At 37.5% G+C, this 27,558-nt stretch overlaps 1 pseudogene; it reads right to left on the bottom strand.

Moving 5' to 3' along the window:
• On the bottom strand, window positions 1-27,558 carry LOC107873910 (annotated as a pseudogene).

The following is a 27,558-nucleotide window of genomic DNA, read 5'->3' as shown; positions in this document are numbered from 1 at the left end:
TTACATGATATAATTTAAGGACTGTTTCTTTCTAGATCCCCCTTCTCCATACAGATCGTTCCACTGAAGAAGCTCGGTCATATTTGCGGCTTCAGATTCACTTGGGCAAACCTACAAGAACAGACGATCACAGTACTCCAATCGTCAACACCCTTATGCAGTTAAATAATTAGACAGTTTAGAGACACCATCAGAATTTTTCAACTCACCTGCTGATGAAAATATCTAAAGTCGTCCATATTCAGTGGCCGGAAGTCTGCACTGCTGCTTAGTGCTGGAGGTGTTCCACCATCAGCACTAGCTGCAGCCTATTCCTATAATCAAATGTAAGCATTAGATACCTATTTTAGCAGGTATACAAAGGAGCCATGCGCACATGCACAATATATATACACACAAGGGCTTCCGGAATTGTCTTTATATCATACTTGCAAGTACAATTCAAATCAAATGAACAGAATAGCCAAATTAATCAGTGTGGAATCTATATTCCACCTTCTTTTTAGTTTGATCGATATTTTTAAAAATATTTTATTACAATAGGGGAGCTCACCAAGTGAGCTGGCCCTCAAAATTATGTTTATCCTGAGCTGTGAAATCAATCACACGTGCATGTGTCAGTGAACACACATCAACAAAAGAAAAGTAGTACCTTTTTTTCCTTTTCTAGGATATCTCTAATGGGTCGATATGCAGTTGTTACACACAGATTCTACGTAATAAAGGAGTTAATTAGAAAACACAGCAAATTCAAACTTCAGAACAATGAAACAAGGACTAGTTATTTATCCAAGCAATTATGAATAGCAAAGACACCTTAAGGTCCCTTCCGGAATATCCATTGGTCATATTTGCAATTCATTCCAGATCAACATCCTGAGCTAAATCTTCTTTTGATAGTATCACTTTTAGAATTTTTGCTCTGTTTGGAGCATCTGGTAAATTGACCATCAACCTGTACAGAAAAGACAAGAAAATGGCGTGAAGCAAGTGTTAAAAATAATTTCTTCAATAATATCTGCAAATTAGTCATTCCTCTTTTACCTGTGTGGCAGTCACCTTATAACAGCTTCATCAAGGTCAAATGGCCTGTTTGTTGCTGCAAGTACCAGAACTCGTTCAGTATCCTTTGTGCGCAACCCATCCCAAATTCCCAATTCACCTTGAATTCATTTTTCAATCTGCTCATTGCCTCATGTTCTTCTGGATTTTCCCTCCGTCCCAGCGTACTATCAACCTTGAGAAAGCCGCATAAACAAACAGGAAACAAAAGGGATCAGAAAAAGGATAGAATTTTAAAGCAGGAAAGATAAAAAAATATGCTAACGTCTAAGGAAGCGTACTTCATCTACAAAAATAACGCTGGGAGCAATTTTAATAGACAGCAAGAAGACGGATTTTATGCATTTCTCACCCTCACCAGACCACTGCGGCATTGGAAAAGAAAAAGATTAAGGTTGTTCTCATGCGAAGAAACTACTATGAACAACATCACCTATACTCAATAGACCACAAATAAGCTCCAAGCAAATAAACCTTTGAACAAATACTTGACATTGAAATATTAATAAAACGTGCTCCCACTTCAGTGGCAACTGCTTTTGCCAGCATGGTTTTCCCAGTTCCAGGAGGACCAAACAAAAGTATTCATTTGCAGTGCTGCGAACAAAATTGAAGACAAATATTTTCTTAAATAATTACAAATATCTAGATAATGCTTGAAAATTCAAGTCCCTAAAGGAGAAACAACAGTTGGAGTAACATTTTTCATCAAGCACAAACTTCCAGTCAAATTGCTTAGATAAAGTTGAGAAAAATTATAAGCAAGAACCAAACCAAAGAGTAATAAGAAATATAGGTAACTGTCTTTGATACAAGAAAACCAAGGGATGCACGAAATTACACTGCAAACAGTCCACAAATCACAAGATTCGAGGACTTATTGGAGACCAACACTCGGATTCACTACAACACACAATGACGAGATAGAAAGGTCTGTTTTCAACACCAAAACAGAAAAAACGATAATAAGATGAGAACAATATTATAATAACAATAACAACAAGAGACAACAACTCACGGGTTGAAGATTACAAGATAGACAAACGGTTACAAGATTACAATAAACAAAAGGGATAGATAGTTAGACCTTGGTTGGTATAATCATAAGAACCCAAGAACATGTGATACACTTGAACCCTTAAAGCTACACACAACGGTTAAAATAACTCCTACGTTGACACAATAGGGACTTTACCTCCTCTAAACACCAACGTCTCAAGCCATGAATGCAACACTAGTGATTCCACACTAGTATCACCCTAGTTTCGGGTTGCCTCCTAAAGAGAAGAGAGGCAAGGTGTTATACAACTTACAATATCATCAAAGTTTAAGACAAAAATGACCTACAATGTTCTATTTATACTAGGCTACAACTAGAATACAAAATGACCAAAAGGCCCTTTAATGAAAAGCCTCAAAATGGCTCCCATGGAGTGTAGTGTAGGTTCGGTTTTGGTGTGTGTTTTAGGCCCTCTTTTGCACTTTTCTTTCACACTCCAAGCCTCGGGTTCATTACACTTTCACACGTCCATCCTCGTGGTCGTACTTGTATCATTCTCTCCTTCTTGAAAAGGATTCGACCTCGAATCTGTACCTTACAAAATCAAGAGAAGGCAAACAAGCACACATCCTCATGACATGAGGGGTTAGGGTTAGCAAAAAATAACACATCAACATGCCATGCCGAGGTGGAACAAACTTAAAGTATAGCCACAGGTCCTTTGTTTTAATCATGAAAAGATTAGTACAAATGCTACAAAGGAGGTGGCTCGGGGAAGCATCAAGGCAAAAGGAAAATAGGCCAAGAGTAATCCTTTCCCACCCTAAGATGGTACCTGTAACGCCCCGCAATTCGGGCTTTAATATCGACCATGATTTCGATGCAATGCTAATCCTGAAGCCATAAAATCCTATGCCAATACGACATGTTAATTATTGTGTAGCATGTGAATCTGCTCAAGATTGAATTTAGACCATAGAGGTCCTTCAACTCAAGGACGAGTTGGAACTATTTCGATCGACTAAGTTTTAATAGACTTTGTAAAGTGTGTCAGCTTTCATAGACCATAAATCTCTGTATATGTCAAATTAGGAAGCCAACTATGTGTTGAATGAGAGGTATTAGAGTTAGATTTCAAACGATACAAATTTAGCTAAAATCCGACACCTGAGCATGAAGTTATGGCTCTTAAAGGTGATAAGCGTCACCTAACCAATCTCCCATGGACACTAGAAAGCATAGGCAATAGCCAAGGCGGCACCTATGTAAACATAGGCAATAGCCTAGGCGGTGCCAATGCAAACAAAGGCGATAGCCTAGGCGGCACCTATGTGAACATAGGCAACGGGATGGGCGGTGCCTATGTAAGGAATTTTGGTGATTTAAACACTCCATGTTGAGGACAAAGTGGTCCTTTTCCACCCTTACTTATCCCTAAAACACGAGAATTAGTTCCAAGGACCCCAAAATACATATTCTTTCATCAAAAGTGCTCAAGATTCACCTTAGGGTTTCAAAATAAAAACCCAACTAGTTCAAGATTTGACCGTAGGGCTTCAAAGATAAATACATATCTAGAATCACCAATCCGCAAACTTCAAGAAACATCTATTATCCTAGGAAATAGAGGTACGTGGGTTTATCCAAAAAAAAATCTCATGGGCAATTTAAATCATGTTTTTCAATGGGGTTTTGAAATTATGAATATAGTTATGTTTCGAATGCTTTAATGATGTTGTTTTGGTCTTTTAGTCCTTTCCTCGAAATAATTTGATATATTGTACTTGTAATTGCATATGATTTGAGATGATGTTAAATTGAGAGCATGAATTATTTGGAATCCCTCTCTTGATATGGTCGTTTAAATTTTCATATGATATGAATGGTTTTGAAATTTTCTTTAAAAGCATGTCATGAAATATTTCAAAAAGTGCTATGAAATGATATGATTCTCAACTTTCAAAGAGAGGGTTGTTTTGTTAATATTGAAGAATATTGCATATGATGATTGAATGAAGAGATTGATATGATATTGATGACTTTCAAGTTGGGTATGTAGATACCCTATAAAGTATGATATGTCAATGATTATGAAGTGAGTTTAAATGCACTGATTTTAAATGAGATAGGTGGTTGGACAAAGAAAGCATGCGTCAGTTGATTTTACGCTGGAAATCGTATTGTCCAACTCGGGAACTTAGTACCATGCTTTGTGGTCTTGTGTACCTGATATTATATTATCCCAAATTGGGATTATGGTTAGGAGCCATGCTTTGTGGTCTTGTGCACTACCATATTTGATTTGGGTTGGGATACCTTGCTTCGTGGTCTTGTGTGTCTCTCCCTCAATGATACTCTAATCTCGACGGCAACCGAGGTTTGATAGTTGGTGTAAATTATTTTGGGTATTCCACCTAGCTCACTTGCATTTTATTATCATTGAGAAAAATTATTGCATTACACCCATGTGCTTTCAAATGATTTGATACGAAATTGCTTTATAATGGCTCTCAACTATATTTTGTAAAAATATTATGTTTTGCTTTGATATCTCTGCATCCCAGTACTTTTGTGCTGACCCCCTCCACTCTCCAACCTCTCAGGTTCAGAGGCCCAGACTAGGGGTTAAGAGAATCAGTAGAACTTTCAGACAGAGCTGTAGAGACAAGTGGTGAGACTTCTATGTTTCGGAAGGTCTTATGTCCTGCAGTCCCTTTTTTCTTATGTTTAGTTTTTGGGTCTACTGGGGGCCTTGTCCCAGTTTTCAAATAGACATTGTTTCAGTCATTTGTTAGAAATTTTCGCAGACAGTTGTTCATAGGATAATTGAGGTTGAGGGAACATTATCTCCCCGTTATTGTCTCTTTTGATATTTATGACCATGTTTCCGAATTATTGTGTTTTTATGCATTTCTTTGATCATATGAATTAGGTGCATGATTACTAGACAGGTAGGGGTGTTTCGGGCCCTAATGGTTTTAAATGCTCGTCACGGCCAGGCCTTGGTTTGGGTTGTGACAAACTTGGTATCAAAGCATGGTTCATGGTCCCAGGGTATCTGTAAAATCGTGTCGGGTAGAGTCTTGTTTACGGGTGTGTAGCGTGCCATACTTATAAGCAGAAGACTGTTAGGCGTTTAGGAAATGTTTCCTTCTTGGTGATTTAGTTTGTGGTTCAGAGTCTGAATTGTTCCCTAATCAATGATCACTTATGTTTCAGAAACATAGTTATGCCTCCACGTCATATCATCAATAAGAATGCTCAGGCAGATGAGGCCCGTCCCACCCATGGGATGTGAACTCATAATAGGGCTCACACTCCATAAATTGTCCCTACTCTAGGAGTCCCTTCAGTTCTGACCAGTTCACCTCGGGCTCCGCGGACTAATGCCAACCGTCGGCCAACTGCTCAGGGAGATATTTCAAATGCAGAATTCAGACGGTCTATTTATATGCTGGCACAGTTTGTAGCCAACCAAGCTTAATGATCGAAAGATTTTGGGTCTACACCTATTACATCAGAGGCTACTAGAGTCGGACATTTCATGAAGATGAACCGATCGAAGTTCACTAGCACCAAGGTAGAGGAAGATCCACAGGAGTTCATGGATGAGATGTAAAAAATCTTTAAGGTGATGCATGTGGATGAGGTTGAAGGGGTGGACCTAGCAACCTATCAGCTCAAGGACATTGTGCGTCAGTGGTATGCCGACTGGGAAGATGAAAAAGGTGAAAGTGCTGAGCCCAGAGTTTGGGGCAAATTTGTGGAAGCTTTCCTTGATCGATTCTTTCCTCTGGAGTTGAGGGAGGCTAAAGCGGAAGAGTTTATGAATCTGAAGCAGGGAAGTATGACTGTCCAGGAGTACACTTTGAAGTTTAGTAAACTAGCCCGCTATGCACCAGAGTTGACTAGTAATATGAGGGCCCGAATAAGAAAGTTTCCATCTGGCCTTGCTGATGACCTGGTACTTGAGTGCCAGGGGGCTATGTTGAATAAGGAGTTAGACTTTGCTCGACTGACCGTTCATATGCATCAAGTGGAAGAGAAGAAAAAAAAATTACTGAATCTAGAGAGAAAGACAGATAGGCTAAGAGAGCTAGATCTGCGGACCAGCACCAGAGTCAGCCGTAGAGTGGTAACTGGGGTAATAAGTGGTTGAAGAAGAAGAAATTTTAGAATGATGCACAGTCAGCAGCCAGTGCCTCAGCACCCAGACAACTGACAAACTCGGAATTTTCAGACTCCTCATGGGTTCCAAAAGCTCTAGGTACAGTAACGTACTCATCCGCGGTGTGAGGTTTATGGAAGGAATCATCCAGAGAAGTGCTGATTTGAGTGAAGAAACTGCTATTATTATAGCAAAGTGGGTCACCTTCAAAGAGATTATCCATCTGCTGGAGTAAATATGGAGGGGAGGGGAAGGGGGGGAGGGATAAGTCCCAAGCCTCCTCCATAGGTCCTTTCCCTAAGGGTGCCCCTGCAGTTGCCGTAAGCGGTTGCAATCGGTTATATTCTTTGATTAACTGCCAGGAGGTGGAAGCTTCACCAGATGTTGTTACCAGTATGTTACGAAATTGATCCCGGGTCTACTTTATCTTATGTGACCCCTTATGTGGTTGTTGGTTTCGAGTTTGAGCCAGAATTTATTGTAGAACCCTTCTCTATTTCTACTCCAGTAGGTGATTCTGTTGTTGTTAAAAGGGTATATAAAAATTGTTTCGTGCCTATTCATGGTAGGGAAACTATGGCAGACCTTATAGAACTGGATATGATAGACTTTGATGCCATCCTTGGGATGGACTGGCTCCATTTGTGTTATGCCACCCTTGATTGCAGAACCAGAAAGGTCACTTTTTCTTTCCTGAATAAGACACCAATTGTATGGGCAGGGAGTTCTGTGGAACCTAGAGGTCACTTTATCTCTTATCTTAGATCTTGAAAGCTTATCTTTAAAGGCTATATGTATCATCTAGTCCAAGTAAAAGATTCAAAAGTTGGAAACCTTCCTCTACAGTCAGTCTCTATAGTGAATGAATTCCCAGAAGTCGTTCTCAAAGATCTCCCAGGGATACCCCCTAATAGGGAGATAAATTTTGGCATTTATGTGTTTCCAGACACTCGTCCTATTTCTATTCCGCCATATAGAATGGCTCCCACAGAACAAAAGGAGTTAAAGGAGCTTGCAGACCTCCTAGACAAAGATTTTATTCGTCCTAGTGTTTCCTCATGGTGTGCACCCGTGCTCTTCGTGCATAGACTACCGTCAGCTTAATAAGGTCACGATTAAAAATAAATATCCTCTTCCTAGGATTGACGACCAAGACATCCTTTTGAACATGATATGGTCACTACGAATTTCTAGTCATGTCCTTCGGGTTGACTAACCCCCCTGCAGCCTTCATGGATCTTATGAATATAGTGTTCTATCAGTTTCTCATTGTATTTATTGATGATATTCTGATCTATTCTAAGAGTAAAGACGATCACGCCAATCACCTTCGAATTATCCTTCAGTCCCTTAAGGATTATCAGCTGTATGCTAAATTTTCTAAGTGTGAATTCTGGTTTGATGTTATTGCCCTCCTGGGGCGTATTCTGTCTAGTGACGGGATAAGAGTTGATCCCCAGAAAGTTGAAGGAGTGAGAAAATGGCCCAGACCCATAACTCTAACCCATATTCGGAGCTTCTTGGGTTTGGCGGGATATTACAGAAGGTTCATAGAGAGTTTTTCATCCATAGCTGCTCCACTTACTAAACTGACTTATAAAAAGATAAAGTTTGTGTGGTCTGACTTGTGTGAAAATAGTTTTGAGAAATTGAAGGACAAGCTGACTACTGCTCCTGTTTTGACCCTTCCCGAGGGTGTAAATGATTTTGTGGTTTATTGGGATGCATCCCATGTGGTACTTGGTTATGTATTGATGGTAAGGTGATAGCTTATGCATCTAGGCAGTTAAAGGTGCATGAGCATAATTACCTCACTCATGACCTGGAGTTAGCAGCCATGATGTTTGTACTTAGAATCTGGAGGCCCTATCTCTATAGAGTGCATATTGATATTTATACTGACCATAAGAGCTTACAGTATGTTTTCTCAGAGAAAGAATTGAACCTTAGACAGAGACGGTGGATGGAGCTTTTGAAAGACTATGATATGAGTCTGTATTACCATCCGGGCAAGGAAAATGTTGTAGCCGACGCCTTCGATAGGTTGTCTATGGGAAGCCTTTCTCATGTAGAAGAAGGAAAGAAAGAGATGGTGAAGGATATTCACCGCCTTACAAATCTGGGAGTGTGACTCTTAGATTCCGAAGATGGAGGGGTGATTGTTCATAATTTAGTTAAGTCATCTCTTTGTGATGAAGTTAAGGAGAAATAGCTTAAAGATCCCATCTTGATACAAATCAAGAAAGATGTGGGTCTATAAAAGGTTATGTCGTTCGAAATTGGTGGCGATGGTATTCTGAGATTTCAGGGTAGGTTATGCATTCCAAATGTCTATGTGCTATGGAAAAGAATCCTTAATAAGGAGCACACTTCGAGGTATGTCATTCACCAAGGCTCTATAAGATGTACCATGATCTGAAAACCATGTATTGGTGGAATAACATGAAACGTGATGTAGCTGATTTTGTGTCCAAGTGTTTGAACTGTCTGCAAGTGAAGGTAGAAGACATGAGGCCGGGTAGTATTTCCCAAGAGATAGCCCTACCTTTATGGAAGTGGGAGATGATAAATATGGACTTCATTACAGGACTTTTGAGATCCCGAAACCAGTACGATTCTATATGGGTGATTGTAGATCGGTTGACCAAGTCAGCCCACTTTTTGCCTGTGAGGACCAATTATTCGGGAGAGGTTTATGCTAAGATTTACATTGAGGAGATAATTCGATTTCATAGGAACCAGTGTCCATTATATCCCACAGAGGTATATAGTTTTCACCTTAGTTTTGGAGATCCTTTCAGAAGGGTTTAGGTACACAAGTGAATTTAAGCAAAGCTTTCCACCCTCAGACGGATGGGCAAGCTGAGCGTACCATTCAGACCCTCGAATATATGTTGAGGGCATGCGTCATTGATTTTAAAGGTAGTTGGGTAGATCACCTACCACTGGTTGAATTCGCCTATAATAATAGCTACTATGCTAGCATTAAAATGGCTCTTTTTGAGGCCTTGTATGGGAGGAGATGTAGGTCTCCGATAGGATGGTATGAAGTGGGTGAGACTTAGTTGTATGGGCCTGATCTTGTTCATCAGGTGATGGAGAAAGTGAAAATCATCATAGAACGAATCAAGACTGCTCAGAGTCATCAGAAGTCTTATGCCTATGTTCGGAGAAGAGAACTAGAGTTTCAAATTGGTGATTGGGTGTTTCTCAAGGTTTCTCCTATTAAAGGAGCTTTGCGGTTTGGAAAAAGGGGTAAACTGAGCCCTCGTTATGTATGGCCATATCTGATTTTGAAAAAGATTGGTACAGTTGCATATGAGTTAGAATTGCCTATAAGTTTGGGTTTCGTTCATTCGGTATTCCATGTATCCATATTGAAGAAAAAAATTGTAGATCATTCTATTGTATTACCAGTAGAGAGTAACAAAGTGACAGACTCCTTGTCTTATGAAGAAGAGTCCATTAAAATTCTAGATCGCCAAGTTCGGAAGCTGAGGAGTAAAGAGATAGCCTTAGTAAAGGTACTGTGGAGGAATCAAAAAGCCGAAGAGGCAACTTGGGAGTTAGAAGATGACATGAGAATTAGATATCCCAATTTGTTTGCTTTGATAGAGGAGGAGATAGAAGGTACTATTCCTATCTTATTTTTCTAGTCCTTTATTATGCTTGAAATCGTGGTTGTCTGTGTTCCGCATCATCATTAGGGGATGAATGATCCTAAGGGGGGGATAATGTAATGCCCCGCAATTTGGGCTTCAATATAGACCATGATTTTGATTCTTTGCTAATCCTGAATCCGTAAAATCCTATGCCAATACGAAATGTTAATTATTGTGTAGCATGTGAATCCGCTCAAGCTTGAATTTTGACCATAGAGGTCGTTCAACTTAAGGACTAGTTAGAACTATTTTGATTGACTAAGTTTTAGTAGATGTTGTAAAGTGTGTCAGATTCAATCGACCATAACTCTCTCTATATGTTAAACTAGGAAGTGTACTATGTGTCAAATGATAGGTATGCGAGTTAGCTTTCCAACGATACCAATTTGGCTAAAATCCGACACCCGAGCAAGAAGTTATGGCCCTTCAAGGTGATAAGTGTCACCTAACTAATCTCCCATGGCCTCTGGAAAGCATAGGCAATAGCCTAGGCGGCGCCTATGTAAACATAGGAGATAACCGAGGCGGCGCCTATGCAAACATAGGCGATAGCCTAGGTGGCGCCTATGTGAACATAGGCAACGGGATGGGCGGTGCCTATATAAGGAATTCTGATGATTTAAACACTCTGTGTTGAGGACAAAGTTGTCCTTTTCCACCCTTAGCCCTAAAACACAAGATTTAGTTCCAAGGACCCCAAAATACATATTCTTTCATAAAAAGTGCTCAAGATTCTCCTTAGGGTTTCAAAATAAAAACCCAACTAGTTCAAGATTTGACCGTAGGGTTGCAAAGATAATTACATATTTGGAATCACCAATCCGCAAGCTTCAAGAAACATCTATTATCCTTGAAAATAGAGGTACGTGGGGTTATCCAAAAAAAAAATCTCATAGGAAATTTAAATCATGTTTTTCAATGGGGGTTTTGAAATTATGAATATAGTTATGTTTCGAATGCTTTAATGATGTTGTTTTGGTCTTTTAGGCAATATTTTATATGTAATTGCATATGATTTGAGATGATGTTAAATTGAGAGCATGAATTGTTTGGAATCCCTCTCTTGATATGATGGTTTAAATTTTCATATGATATGTGTGGTTTGGAAATCATCTTTAAAACTATGTCATGAAATGTTTCAAAAAGTTCTATGAAATGATATGATTCTCGACTTTTAAAGAGAGGGTTGTTTTGTTCATATTGAAGAATATTGCATATGATGATTTGATGAAGAAATTGATATGATATTGATGACTTGCAAGTTGGGTATGACGATACCCTATAAAGTATCATATGTGAAGGATTATGAAGTGACTTTAAATGCATTGATTTTAAATGAGATAGGTGGTTGGCCGAAGAAAGCATGAGTCAATTGACTCTATGCTGGAAACCGTGTTTGCTGACTCGGGAACTTGGTACCATGCTCTGTGGTCTTGCGTACCTGATATTATTTTATCCCAAATTAGGATTATGGTTAGGAGCCATGCTTTGTGGTCTTGTGCATTACCATATTTAATTTGGGTCGGGATACCATGCTTCGTGGTCTTGTGTGTCTCTCCCTCACTTATACTCTAATCTTGGCGGCAACCGAGGTTTGACAATTGGTGTAAATTATGTATGGTATTCCACCTAGCTCAGTTGCATTTCATTATTTTTGACAAAAACTATTGCATTACACCCATGTGCTTTCTAATGATTTGATACGAAATTGCTTTATAATGGCTCTCAACTATATTTTGTAAAAATATTATGTTTTGCTTTGATATCTCTGCGTGCCAGTACTTTTGTGCTAACCCCCTCCATTCTCCAACCTCTCAGGTTCAGAGCCCCACTCTAGGGGTCAAGAGAATCAGTAGAACTTTCAGACAAAGCTGTAGAGACAAGTGGTGAGCCTTCTATGTTTCGGAAGGTCTTATGTCCTGCAGTCCCTTTTTTCTTATGTTCAATTTTTGAGTCTACTGGGGGCCTTGTCCTAGTTTTTAGTCATTTGTTAGAGATTTTCGCAGACAGTTGTTCAGAGGATAATTGATGTTGAGAGAACATTATCTCCCCGGTATTGTCTCTTTTCATATTTATGACCATGTTTCCAAATTATTGTGTGTTTCCGCATTTCTTTGATCATATGAATTAGGTTCATGATTACCAGACAAATAGGGGTGTTTTGAGCCCCAAAGGTTTGAAATACTGGTCACGGCCAGGCCTTGGTTTGGGTCATGACAGTACTAGGATCAAATGGGTGGAGTAACCAAGGAGTTAGGCCTCAGCCACTCTCACTTTCCCCTAAGGTGCCGTCTTTAAAATTAGGCAAACCCTCTATATCCTTGTGGAAAATATCATGAGCACAGAGAGGATAAAGAAAGGTGTCGCACGTGTTAACTCCAACTATGATCTCCTTATGCATGTACTCACTAGTTTCAAGTCTAATAACACTAGTAAGCTTAACATAGGAAACACATAAATAAGAAGTAGATGGAATTTCCAAGCATGCAACACTTTCTCTTTCAAGAGATAAGTCCCTACATAGACATAAACTATCATGGGCAGTAAAGGGATCACAATCAAATCCATCTTTACCAAGACAATCACAATTTGGGTTTCATAAACAATCAAGCACATCCAGGTCTGGCGCTTGATCATTGTCCACAACCTCACGAGTTGTTGGAACTCATATACAAACGTAGCCCCACCTTGGTTTTCACAAGGGTCAACTAGTGTGTGAATACTCTCGTCACATGGTAATGGAACCTTAGTCAAGTTATAAGTGCTAGCACTAGCTAGACACAAATCATTCTCACAAGGAGAATCAATTTCGTCATCTAAAGGATCAACTAGTGCTTGCGTACCTACAACAAGAGTTTGGTCCTCATGTGGCCTAACAATACCGATAGTATCACAAAAGGAGACTCGATCACCTCTACCCTACGCAAAGTCGCAACTACACCTACTTGACTCCTACTAGCCATAACACAACATTCTAAGTTCATACGAGCGTAGGGAATAATGTTTTTACCTCGTAACACACATGAGATACGGCCTTCCTCTTGATGTGTGTCCAGCCAGCCCACTTTCTCCTTTTGACCTACCATACTATCCAACATTTCATTTGCCATGCCTAGGTCTCGGGACGCAGTGTCAAGGTAGGCCAAAATAACATTGGTGGCATTGTTTTCCATGGGTTGAGAGGTTGAAGCCGCGGGTTCCCTTGTAATTGTACCTTAAAAAAAGAAAAGAAAAGAACAAACCTACAAATCAAAACACAAGTTAGTTCAAAACAACCTCACCACACTCTCACACACTTAGTTGTCTCACACTTGGATTCACAAGTTTTGCAAGTCGGCTCGTAGTTCGTGATGAATCGAGGGGTGAGTCTACTCCTTGGTCGGCATGGATTCTTTGTTTGAAGACTCAAGGAAAGTAGTGTCTGAACTTGAACCAAGAAGTACTATGATTTTAAAAATGGTAAACCCACAAAAGAAACATAGACACAAACAATAGATTCAAAGTACTAATTGACAATCTAGTAGAAATTTACTAGTTTATTAATTAGTACTAGGATCAATTAAACGAAATGAAGGATCAACAAATAAGAAATAAAGACATCTAAAATTTGAGCTTAAAAATTATTGGTGAACAGTAAAACGTGATGTGGCAACCACGTATTGGTTGCGGTTGTTATCAAAATTTATTTTCCAGTTCAAGTCTTGATCCAATTGTAATTTGGAATTAGTGGGAATTGGTTAAGGAGGGAAAACAAGTCTTGAAATCCTATTTCAAATTCGAAAAGCAAGACTTGACTTTTCTCCTCAAGACAGGGTCCTTAAATCATGGAAGAGTTGTTGAGAAGTGATTGATAGGTCTTTAGTGGTTGGGTGTCTTTCAAGACTAACAAGTTTGCACACCTTTTCCTTCACCTTTTTGGATGAAATAAGCACTTCATTTTTCAAGAAAGGTATAAAGTTAGTGATGAACATCAAGAACAACAACAACATTCACCAAGAACAACAACAACAATTTTCAAGAGCACCAACAATTCCCTTTTCAGAGCCCTCTCTAAACCCACAACAATATTGTCTGACACAGCCAAGACTACCATATCTTTAACAAAATTGGTCTTAGGACACCAATTTTATAACAACATCACACAGCCAAACTAAGAACAACAACAATATTCACATTATGATTCCAAACCGTGAGCCACAACAACACCAACAACAATCGGCCAAGCTTATGTTCACAACAACAACATCAACATTTCAAGCACAAATCTAAGATATAGATTCGATGTGTTAGTGAGGAACAATACTAAAACTTAGAGACAATAAAGACAAGTAAATTTCTTGGCCAATACACAACAAGAAGACAATTTTCGGCCAAAAACACAAATTGGACAGATTGCTATTTTACTGGATTTTCAGTTTTTTTTCATCAATTTTTTTTCTAACTAACAAGCCCAAGATTGACTTAGTAGGAAAAAGATCAATCCACGCTTTTATACCAAATGATACAAGAAAACCAAGGGATACACGAAATTACACTCCAAACAGTCCACAAATCACAAGATTTGAGGACCTATTGGAGACCAACTCTCGGATTCACTACAACACACAATGACGAGATAGAAAGGTGTGTTTTTAATACCAAAATAGCAAAAACGACAATAAGATGAAAACAATATGATAAGAACAATAACAACAAGAGACAAAACTCATGGGTTAGAGATTACAAGATACACAAACGGTTACAAGATTATAATAAACAAAAGAGATAGATAGTTAGACCTTGGTTTGTATAATCTTAAGAACCCAAGAACATGTGATACTCTTGAACCCTTAACGCTACCACAACGGTTAACCTAACTCCTACATTGACACAAGAGGGTCTTTACCTCCTCTAAACACTAGTATCATCCTAGTTTCGGGTTGCCTTCTAAAGAGAAGAGGGGACTTGTCTTTCAAAGTGTTATACAAATTATAATATCATCAAAGTCTTAGACAAAAATGACCTACAATGTTCTATTTATACTAGGTCAACTAGAATACAAAATGACCAAAAGGCCATGAAAATCCTGAAAATGTCGCCCATGGAGTGTAGTGTAGGTTAGGTTTTGGTGTGTGTTTTAGGCCCTCTTTTGCCTTTTTCTTGCACACTCCAAGCGCCAGGTTAATTACACTTTCACACGTCCATCCTCGTGGTCGTACTTGTATCAGTCTTTATCTTCAAGTTAACTGTGGAAGTAATGTGGTCAAACTTAAACCAATATTATTAGGTAATAGCCTTGTTTTAGTGGGAAAAACAAATGGATAAAACCAAAGCTGGAGTAATTGATCCTTGAATAAAAAGGTCAAATACTTCCAAGCTTTTATACAAACTAATCTAATTAGATGAGAAAAATATGGATAAATTACAGATGTACACCTTGGTTAGTTTACTCTTGGAGAAAAGTTCTGGTCTTTGTAAGGGAAGCATGATCAGCTCTTTTAATGTATCCGTCACACTTTCAAGTGCACCTATATCATCAAATGTCACCCCAATATCACTGGGGGGAATGACATCAGCCAGAAGTGCCTTCTCAAACTCATTTTCTGGCTCAACATCCTGCTTTGGACAAAAACTAGTTCCTAAGTCGGTATCTGCCATGTCAAATCAAGGAGATTTTTATACAAATTCCGCAAAGCATTAGATAAGGAAAATTATAATAACCTTACGTGAATTCTTCAAGCTCTTGGTATCATTTTTGTTCGCTTGAAAGAGTTCCAACCCATACTGAATGCTGTTAAATCGCAAAAGATTTCCACAATTGTTCAAATAAACAATTATTACAGTGAAAGAAAATCATGGATAGGAGGATATCGGATGCTGCTATTTCAATTACTGGAGATAAAACAAGCCTCATGTCAACATCTGCTTGAAGGTTCCATATCAAATGATGGCTCAATTCCCATCCAACAACCTTCTCTGAGCCTTCAAGCACCCAGAAATAGTATTAACTTCAGCTCTTCTTGCATAAACGCACCTGGATTACATAACTGTCTTTTCTTCCTTTATTTTTTTTTGGAAATGAAGGATATAAACGATATTTACATTGATGTAATGCATCTAGAATTCAGATTTTCATCAATACCTACATCTTATGATTCGAGGACACTGATAGGAGTATGGGTACGAGTATTAAGATACAACCAATAAATATCTATTGCAACATGTATATAAGTAAACTTTTGACAATTCATATAAGTTATTAAATTAAAATTAGAATTTTTTAATTCTATGATAACACTTAATATCCAATCAACCTATAGTTCTTAGCCATTAGTATAATCAAAGCACATAAGTTAGCTCAACCAAATACTTTATAGATCCTACAACCACACCCAAATTGTGTCGGATTAACATGGATGTGGTTGTGATTTTGAAGGATCTAAAAGACATAGTGACGATATAATGTGAGAATCTAAAGTATCCCACGCATCAGCTTACTTTTAACAGAGAAACTTTTGTCTTTGATGCACAATGCCTCAAGTCCGTTGCATTCTAATCCAATCCGATTCAGAAACTATAAAAGAGCGGCCATCATATAGAAATAAGTAGTTAAAGATAGAAATCATGTCATTAATCTGTTGAAATCAATCATTCAACTGGTTCACACAATTTAAACAAAAAAGAATATCAGAGAGCAGTAACCTAGTATCAGAATGCTGGAAATAATACATTGACAGCATTTTTATGGAAATCAGAAATATATAGCAGAGGTGTTGAGTCAACAAGGGTGGAATTTTAGTTTCAGAAGGCTACAGTATGACGATCTTTACAGTAAGGTTAACTTATTGTTTTTACACAGGGGTCAAACTGGCCTTGGAAACATATTTGGGAAGTCAAGTCTCCATTTTAAGTTGGAAACATATCGTACTTTCTGAGGGGAGTCACAAATGTGAGGTGAAAAATTGGTCATTCATAACTTTAAAGGTCAGAAAACCTTACTCTTTGCAAGCTATTAAAATTTTCTTTCACTCTGAGGGTTTCAGCATCTTGATCCAATTGTTGTTTCCAAGTCGACAGAAGTGCTTCATCCTGCAATACTCAAAGCCACTCAGCGATTTGCTAAAGAATTTAAAATTCTATAGAATTTAATAAACCGACCTGTGGCATGTGGATAACCACTTTATTTAGTAAAAGATTGGTCAGTAATTTATTTGTCCTTGCAATCTGTTTCCCCTTGTCTTGCATCTTCCCAAAACTATCATGAACACATCAAGATTCAGTGTTTTAAAAGACAATTAAGTTGTCATATGGCAGTGTTTATTCAACACAAGGGAAAATTCAGCTGGAGGAAAGGGAACTGTGCAGGATCAGAGCTCATATCCAGGGTTTTCCAATGTAAATAACAATTTTTTGGATAAGATAAATTTCTTTTAAAAAATGTGAAAAACACTAAAGTTGGTGTAGCGGAAAAAGCGCCTAAAATGAAGAGGAAAGGACATCCTCATTTATGAGATATTTTAGCACTAATTGAAAATTATTAAAAAAATTGAACAGCTTATTCCGGGAAGGTGAGCTCATGTAAAATGCTGCCCAATTTGGTTAAGAGCGATCCTCAAGGCTGTGACTGCAAAGAGTAAAATGGAAAAGCATGTTCAGGCCTTATTTTGTCAAGCAATTGAAAGGATGACTTCAACTTTAGCAAAGAGTTAATGCACACTCTTCCTCTCCCCCACCGCTCTCTGCGAGTAGAGAGAGATATATATGTATAAAAATATGGCATTGGCCATAACTCGACCCCAAGGGCTAGCTAGTATTTACCCAAGTCCATATAAACAAACCGCCACTTGAATACCCAATTAATGTGGGATATTGTAGCACCTCCTTAGAGATTCTTTGTGCTTCTCGCTTTTAATAACGTTGGTCATTCTTTCAAATTGTTTTGCTTTGTAATGCTTTTACGTGAGCCGGGGATCCATCAGAACTAGTCTCTCTACCTTGTAGGGATAAGGTCTGCGAACATACTACCCTCCCATACTCCACTTGTGGGATTACATTGGTATGTCCTTGTTGTTGTTGTCGTTGAGAATGTGAGTGTATGCCACAATATGTAGTGTGCATATATATATGTGTGTGTGAAAATGATTTGTGTGTTTGTGTCCATGTCTGTGTATGCTGCATGTTCATGCATGCATTGACATATAGCTAAACTAATGTCTCTTTTGTCATTCGAAGTTGATCTTTTTAACTTTTTGCTATAATAAGAGTCACCTCTCATCCTCCTGATCAAGCATCAGTCTCACAAAGTTTTGGCACCGATAGCTACTAAAGCCAAGAAATTTAATCCATAAGAAATTTCCATAACAGGACACTGTATACACATTATAACACGAAAAGATCTAATCAAATGTATTTATTCTTGGGCATTATGATCTCAAAATTAGTACTTCCTCCTTATGGTCATCCGTATGAGTGTGAGACCTGATGATCATTATATTATCTGGAATCTTCTCAAGCCGACTTTTGTACGTTGAATATGACACTGAGTTTCCTGCCATCGTCTTCTCAGCATCTTTCATGAGCAATATGACTGGCGAATTTCTGCTTTCTCTGGATACAACCTGAAAAAGTGGAATGAAATGTAAAGACTATAAGCTTACAACAAAATAGAAAAAGAAAGGAACAGAAATCCCACATAGCACTATTAATACTCATTGAAAGCAATCACACCTCAAACAATGTTTTAACAAGTAAATTTTCCAGATCATCCAGTCCAGTTCCTTCTAATCGCAGTTCATCGACTGAGAGGAAGAGATGGTAAAATGAATTGGAAGTAGAACAAAGACTGCGCATTTAATAATGACGTTAACTTAATAAACTAAAGGAAAATAGTTAAATGGCATTCCAAAAGTACCTTTGCAGAAGAATCCATGAGCATCTTCACAAAAACCACCTAAGTTGACGCCACGTGGGATGGGTTTATCAAATTGGACGCCAACCTTTGACGATGAACTATCTTGAAAGACAATACAATCTTCCCTATAGTTTCAAATGTTTGGCCCCTGGAACAATGGAACAAGACAGAGAAGGTTGAAAATAACAGCCTCGGATTGTACTCAAACATATGAATAGGCGGTTGCGGAACAAGATGTGGTACAGGAGATAAAGAACAATTCACTGCCTACGAATGCAGAAAAATAAAGATTATGTCTTAACTTTATAAACTAAACAAATAAAACAGGAAGTAACAGATACTTCTTCTATCCCAATTAATGTGAAGGTGTTTGACTGGCACGGTAGTTTAAAAATGAAAGGAAGACTTTTGAAACTTGTGGTCTAAAATAAATCATAGATATTATGTGGCTATAAACTATCTCATCAACGGTAAAATGGAAAGTTTAATGGTAAATTATTACTCTCAGTTTCAATTTGTTTGTCATAGTTTGACTTGACATGAAGTTTAACATAGTAATCTTAATCTAAAGCTATGTATAATTTATTTAGAATGCCCTTTAATCTTGTGGTATTAACACGTCATGTGAGATGCTGAAATTAATGATTTGCCAAATTAGGAAAGACGCATTTTTTTCAAACATGCTAAAAACGATAGTAAAGCAAACAAATTGAAATAAGAGGGAGAACTAAATATAGAAATATGTCAATTCTTTTTGGGATGACTAAAAGGACATATAATTACTAGCAAATGTATCAAGAGTGATTCTTTTTCTTTTTCCTGGATAAAGTAGTTTCATCGACGACATTAAGAAATATGCATCAATAATGATTATTTTCGTTTATGAGAAACCAGAAAGATGACAAATAGACAATCACAAAATAACATCAGAAATTTGTTTAAATGTAAGAAAAAAAAGATCATTTTATAGTACAAAAGAGTTGGTGTTGAGGTTTCTAGGAAAATTAGAATTTACTTGATGGGAGTCGAGTCATGTGCACCAGAAGTAGAGCCAATAAATCTGACTCTATCACCTAAACATCTTCAACATCAGTTATCAGAAAAAAGAGAAACAACAACATACCTAGTATACTCCCACAAAGTGGGGTCTACGGAGGGTAAAGTGTACGCAGTCCACACCACAACCTCAGAGGTGAAGTCGAGTGGTTGTTTTAGATAGTGCCCCAGTTCTTTTTTCTATATTTTTAATCTTAGAAAACATAAAAGGCTGAAGAAAAAAATTTAATTCCTTAATATTCAAAAACAAGGGACTAACCAAAGGGCAGTCAATACCTGTCATAAAGATGGTGTTTCTCGTTGGCCCGGCTAAAGAGGTTATGTTGTCATTAGCAGCTTGGCTAGATGATGGTTCAGTGCCTTTCATTGTCTCAGCATCCCTCACAGAAAGCCTCTGAATGATATGAAAACATATCCATGATTTGCATCTAACAACCTCAGTAAAAAAGCAAGAGTGGCAGCCAAGGAAGTAACAAAGTCTAGAAACTGACATGAAAAATTTTAATAGGCCAATGACTAGATTTAATTGAAAAGAACTCTAACTCGTAGAAATAAGATTGATGACATGCAAAATCAACTCCCAGGAAACAAGAAAAGAAGCTTTCATAAGTTGCATCTACTGTCCTTGCATCCCCTCAATATGTCTATAGCCCCTTTATAGGTCTTTCCCTTTATAACTTGAAAAGACACATAAAATTAAAATGTTGGAATGTTTAGTAACTATAATAGAGAACTTATACAGAAGTATGTCTTAAATGTTACTAGTATCTAGTAGTACTTCAAGGGGGGTCAAGAACAACAAAAAAAGACAAACAATTAAGGTTAATTTTGCAATGTCCCTCAAAAGAATATGAGTATTTGATCTTACAAAAGCTTCGCTATAAAAAATGAGCAATTTGGCTCCATAAAAATGTGCAAGTGCCTTCACCAGTATCTCCTGATATATTTCTGATCCAGGAACAAAAAAGCAGGATTGGTCAGTACCCATAGAATAATATCTTCCATGCATTCCAGTGAGAAAAATGAAATCATAACAAATACAAAATAAGTTAACTAATTACAGTGAAAGTAACAAACCTGCAGGACCAGAAAGTATTCTTGAGTTCACCGCACGAAGCTCGTTGAAATATTTAACTTGCTCCTTGTGCTTTAGGTGTAAATATGAAGTGGCAATCAGCACATTTTGTGTGTTCTCGCTGCAAATGCACAGGTACAGACATCTTCAACAAAACCGAGGTTTATTTAAAGCACACAGCTACATACTATATGAGATATCTACAACCATCAAAATAAGACGAGGCATAGCCAACCCTGGGTAAACGGCAACATCTAATTAAAGAGCAATGTCCATTGTAGAAAAATGACAGCTTGTCCATTGTATGAACCAATGTGATCTATTCAATACCCTTGATCTCTTGTTTTTGTTTTTAGCCGGATCCCTTCGATCAATCCTATGTTTTTCTTTTTTATTTCCCACGATAGCGATATTCCTTTGCTACTTCTTTCCTCGGCTAATGGAAAAAAATACTTCTTTTTACCCTGCCTGGCGCCATCCATCTCCAAATAGTAAATGCGCTGCTGAGCTCAGATGTCCGCTCATCTCACGTCTAAAATTGGATATCTAGTGCATGGACAATATAACATGGGGCCCTTGCATTTGTTAAATCAAGAACGAGAACAAGCATGGCTTCGATACTAAGTTGAAATGTGTGATCAATCTCATGTGAAAGCTTAAATTGCTAAACAGAACTCACTTTTAAGTAATTGATTAATGTTAGGAGTTGCTTTAGGAATGCAGTCTTTCTTTGTTTTTTCTCTCCAGTTTTTTACATACAATCCTAGTTAAATTAGGAGTCCTATCTTTGGTAGGAAACTAATTAGTTATTTTAATTTTGGTAGAAATAGGTTGTTTCTTTGTCCTATTTTTAGTTATAATAGCAACTATTTAAGTTGCTAAGTTGATGATCAATTAAAGACGCCTTTTAACAACAAAATAATCTGTGTCTCTGCATATTCTCTTCTTCAAACTCCATCTCTGTTTTAGTGTCTAGCTTTTGAATTGATTTCCTGCGTTATTCCCTTTAACGGGTTTTAACCAACAATTGGTAGCGGAGCTTTAATCTTAAGGGATCGTTGAGTGTGTGCATCAATCTGATTGATCCAGTGGATACCATGAAGGGGAAGCAAATTTTTCTTCAATGGCATCACCAACTTTCGATGGAGAAAGTTATCAAATCTGGGCAGTTAGAATGCAAATATATCTGCAAGCTTTGGATCTCTGGGAAGCTGTTGAAGATGAATAAGAGATAGCTCCCTTGCCGAACAATCCCGTGGTGGCACAGATTAAAACTCACAAGGAGAGAAATTCTAGGAAATCAAAGGCAATGACATGCTTATTTATTGAAGTTTTATCTAACATCTTCACTCGTATCATGTCTCTGAAATCAGCGAAAGTGGTATGGGATTTTCTCAAGACTAAGTATGAAGGAGATGAATGGATTCGAGGGATGCATGTATTGAATATGGTACGAGAGTTTGAGGTGCAAAGGATGAAAAAAAGTGAAACCATAAAGTACTCTAATAGACTTCTTAATTTAGCAAATCGTATCAGATTGTTGGTTCCAGTTTCAATGATTCAAGGATCGTTGAGAAAATGCTAGTAACGGCACCTTAAAGATTTGACGCTAACATAACAACCTTAGAAAATACTAAGGACTTGTCCAAGATCACACTTGCAGAACTCTTAAGTGCTTTTCAAGATCAAGAGCAATGTCATGTATTGAGACAAGCAGGAGTTGTCGAAGGTGCCTTACCATCCAAGATGGACATTCTAAGAAGAAGAAGAAGAATAAGAAGTACCAAATAACTGATGGAGAAGGTGCAGCACACAACAAAGAAAAAAAATAGGTGGTTTCAAAGAAAACTATCCTCCTTGTAAGAACCGCGGCAAGCTCAGACATGCACCTTTCAAGTGTTGGAATAGGCCTGATGGTAAGTGCACTAAGTGCAATCAGCTTGGGAATGAAGTGATAATCTGTAAGAACAAAACTCAGTAGCAAGATTTAGAGGCTCAAGTTGTTAATGAACAGGAAGAAGATCAACTTGTTATCACATCGTGTTTTACAAGTAGCATCTCAAATGAGTCCTGGCTAATTGATAGTGGTTTTACAAATCATATGACTCATGATGAGGAGATTTTCAAATATTTAGACAAGTCCGCAGTCTCTAAAGGAAGAATCGGTAAAGGTGATTATCTTTTTGCCATAGGAAAATGAATAGTAGCTATTGAAAGCCGCTCAGGTACAAAGTTAATTTCAGATGTACTTTTTGTTCCAAAACTTGATCAAAATTTGTTGAGCGTAGAAAAACATTAGGAGAATGGTTTTAAGCTTAATTTTAGGGACAAGAAGTGTGTGATATTTGATCCAAACGGTCAAGAAATCTGCCAAGTTAAGATGAGAGGAAAAAGTTTTTCGTTTGATCTAATGGAGGGAAAGTCGGGTGCCTATACGAGCCAAGAGATTACAACAGATGTATGGCATGAGAGACTCGGGCATTGTCATCACAAGGCACTCTTACACATGGTGAAGAAAGATATGGTTCTAGGACTACCATCCATGGAGGATAAACACACAAGCTGCAACACATGTCAATTTGGAAAACAAAGCAGAATGCCTTTTGCCTAGGCAACCTGGAGTGCATCGGAGAAGCTTCTGTTGGTCCATACTGATTTGTATGGACCACATAAAACTACTTCTCTTAACGAAAGTAAATATTTTATAGCATTTATTAATGATATGACAAGAATGTGCTCGATTTATTTTCTCAGGTTCAAATTTGAAGTATCTGAAGTGTTTTGGAAATTCAAAGCTTTGGTAGAAAATCAAAGTGGTTACAGGATGCAAATGCTTCGATCAGATAATGGTACTGAGTACACATTTAATCGATTTGAAAGTTTTACGAAAATACAGGTATTGAGCATCAACTTGATACCCTATTTACTCCACAACAGAATAAAGTTAGTGAAAGGAATAATAGGACAATAATGGAGATGTCGAGGTGTTTGTTATATGAGAAAGTCCTACCAAAATATTTATGGGAAGAAGAAGCAAACACTGCTGCTTTTTTGCTGAACAGATTGCCTACCAAAGCAGTTGATGACAAGACACCTTTTGAGGCATGGAACAACCATAAGCCGTCCTTAAAAAACTTAAAAATCTTTGGTTGTTTGTGTTTCTTTCATATTCCACAGGTTAAGATGGACAAGCTAGACAAGAAAGATGAACCTAGAGTCTTTATTGGTTACAGTACAATCACTAAAGCTTACAAAATTTTTCAGCATCATACTGAAAAAACTATGGTAAGTAAAGATGTATTTTTTATAGAGAATGAGCGATGGGACAGGGAAAATTTTAACCAGAAGCCGATCATAAGAAATCTACCAAATTTTGATGAAAACATTGATGATCAACATATGAGTGGAACAAGGTTGCTCTCTGAGATGTACCAGAGATGCAATGTGGCAATTTTAGAGCCTTCTAAATTTGAAGAGGTTGTCTTAGATCCCAAGTGGAAAGCCGCAATGTAGGAGGATCTTGCAATGATTTAGAAGAACAAGACCTGGCAGATTGTGGAAAAGCCTCAAGATAGAAAGATCATTGGAGTGAAGTGGGTTTACTGCATAAAATTAAATGCGGGTGGTTCTGTTAACAAGCTCAAGGCAAGACTTGTAGTTAAGGGGTATGCACAGATTTTTGGTGTTGATTATTCTGACACGTTTGCTCCAGTTGCTAGGATCGACATAAGAAGGTTGCTTCTTACTATTACTGCACAACGTGGCAGGAAAGTGCACCAGATGGATGTCATATCCGAATTTCTTAATGAAGTTCTTGAAGAAGAAATATATATCGAGCAGCCTGTAGGTTTTGTTGCAAATGGAAAAGAAGAGAAATTCTACTGACTACATAAAGCTCTTTATGGCCTAAAACAGGCACCAAAAGCTTGGTATAGTAGAATAGATGATTATTTGCTTAGCCTCAGTTTTGAGAAAAGTGTTTCATAATTCACACTATATGTTAAATGCAATAATAGTGGGATTCTCGTTGTTTCTCTTTATGTCGATGTCCTTTTGATTATAGGAAGCAGCACAAAGCTCATTGTCGAGTTCAAACAGGCTATGATGCAAGCTTTTGAAATGTCTAATCTTGGTCTGATCATTTATTTCCTTGGAATGGAGATTACACAGGGAAAAGATGTGTTTTTCATTTGCCAGAAGAAGTACGCGAAGGAAATTCTCAAGAAATTCAAAATGTAAAATTGCAAAGAGATGAATACTCCCATGAACCCAAAAAAGAATCTAAGCAAAGATGATGGAGCTGTAAAGGTGGAAGAAACATACTTTAGAAGTTTCATTGGGTGTTTAAAGTAACTTGCAACAACAAGACCCGATATATTGTATACTGTAAATATTCTATCAAGGTTCATGCATTGTCCGAGTGAAGTACATCTGAAGTCAACCAAGAGAATTGGGTGATACATCAAAGAAACTATAACCTATGGAGTCATGTTTCGAAGGAGTCAACCTGTGAAGCTTTTTGGGTACTCTGACAGTGATTGGGGAGGTTCCAAAGATGACTCGAAGAGTACTTCTGGTCACTATTTTAGTCCTGGTTCTGGGATTTTTTCATGGAGTTGTAAGAAACAGGACATTGTGGCTCAATCTACTACTGAAGCTGAGTTTGTGGCTGCTACAGTAGCAGTAAATCAAGCATTGTGGCTGTAGAAAATTCTGATTGATTTGTATTTGGAACCAACAGGAAGCATTGAAGTGTTCGTGGACAACCAAGCAGCAATAGCTATATCTCACAATCCTGTGTTTCATTGAAAATCTAAGCACTTCAATATTAGGTTTGTCTTCTTGAGAGAAGTTCAAAAAAATGGAGATGTAATTCTTGTCTACTGCAAGATAGAAGAACCATGGGTTGATATATTCACTAAGCCTTTACCTGTAAGCAAATTCGAGCTTCTCAGTCAGAAAATTGGAGTTTGCATTTCATAACGCAAGGAGGAGTGGTGAGAGTTGCTTTAGGAATGCACGTCTTTCTTTGTTTTTTTCTCTCCAATTTTTTTTACGTACAATCCTAGTTAAATTTGGAGTCCTATCATTGGTAGGAAACTAATTAGTTATTTTAATTTTGATAGAAATAGGTTATTTCTTTATCCTATTTTTAGTTGTAATAACAACTATTTAAGTTGCTAAGTTGATGATCAATTAAAGAAGGTCTTTTAACAAGAAAATAATTTGTCTCTCTGCATATTCTCTTCCTCAAACTCCATATATCTCCATTTTAGCGACTAACTTTTGAATTGAATTCCTGCGTTATTCCCTTTAATGGTTTTTAACCAACAATTAATTAATTTTTTTACTGACCGAGAAATTCATCTAGGGCCAATCCTTAAACTGATCGTAGCTTTGAAATTTAAGAATAATTTGTCCATGTCTCCACCCTTCTTTGTGTAAATACCAATACGTGGCTTAGTCCGCATGGCGCGAGGATCAAATATGTGATCTAAGTGTAGAAAGGAAGTACATAATACCCTCAAAATAATACCCTAAAAACCAATCTCTTTGCTTTTTTGCGAATTACACAGATCATACAGAAACAAGAAGAAAGATTGGCTTAGATAAAAACATAGAAGTAATCAATGGGCAAGGATTAGAGTCCTTTCCATATTCACAAAACATAGAAGTAATCAAGATTGGCTTAGATAATCTTTTCCTTTTTGCAAAGTCACTATTTAAATTGATCTGCATTAGCTGAAAGGTTTCAAATTTTTTCCTAACACAAATATTACATACCAACTTTTATTTTGTGCAAAATTAATTAATTCACTAATAAATTAAGATAAGCAAAATTAAAACCCATCGCCAAAAGAACATATTGTGAAAATATTTTTATGATGAAAAGAAAATATTTCTTATTTCTAAACTAGAATATAAGAAATGCCAGGAAATGCCTAAAAGACCAAAGAACTCAAGAGCAAAAAATGACTAAAAACATAAATGGAAACTAAGTAGAACTTCAGATATACAATGGCAACTGGATTATGCTATGTGATCTTATTGCCTAATTGCCCACCTTAAGTAATATGGAAAATCTTCAAATGACACTTCTATATTTTATCCGTCCATGATTGCAACATAAAGTTTTTCCATAACTGCAGCAGATTTTAGAGACATCTCAGAAGTTGAAGCAGACATTGATTCTGTAATCCCCCGTCTTTCCTCCAACATCTGTTAATAAATACATTTTTTAGTCTGCGAGCTCATAACCAGAAGCCCAAAGGAAATGGTTCAGCGAATGACTTAGCATTGCCTGTACCAATGGATAATTCAAAATCAGCAGCATTATTGCTGCCGATATTTGCAGCTGAATCTAATTCAAGGCCATCAAGCTTGTACCAATGGATAATTCAAAATCAGAATATCATGAATAACAGGGAAGGAGGCATGCAGCTCATTTCTGGGGTGTTTTTTACCACTAACCTGAGATGTCGGTTTCAAAGAAAATAGATCTCGACATGGGTTTGAAAATACTGACAAATCAAAAGCACGAGCAATAGCTAGAGCATCTTCTACCTGGATTTCTATATTCAACAGTTTTCCTTTTCCGGCACTGGTCCCAACATCTGAAGGTGACTCCAATAGTAACTAAACAAT

Source organism: Capsicum annuum, chromosome 6, assembly GCF_002878395.1.
Source record: "Capsicum annuum cultivar UCD-10X-F1 chromosome 6, UCD10Xv1.1, whole genome shotgun sequence".
NCBI lineage: Eukaryota > Viridiplantae > Streptophyta > Magnoliopsida > Solanales > Solanaceae > Capsicum > Capsicum annuum.
This window is presented reverse-complemented; position numbering and strand designations above follow the sequence as displayed.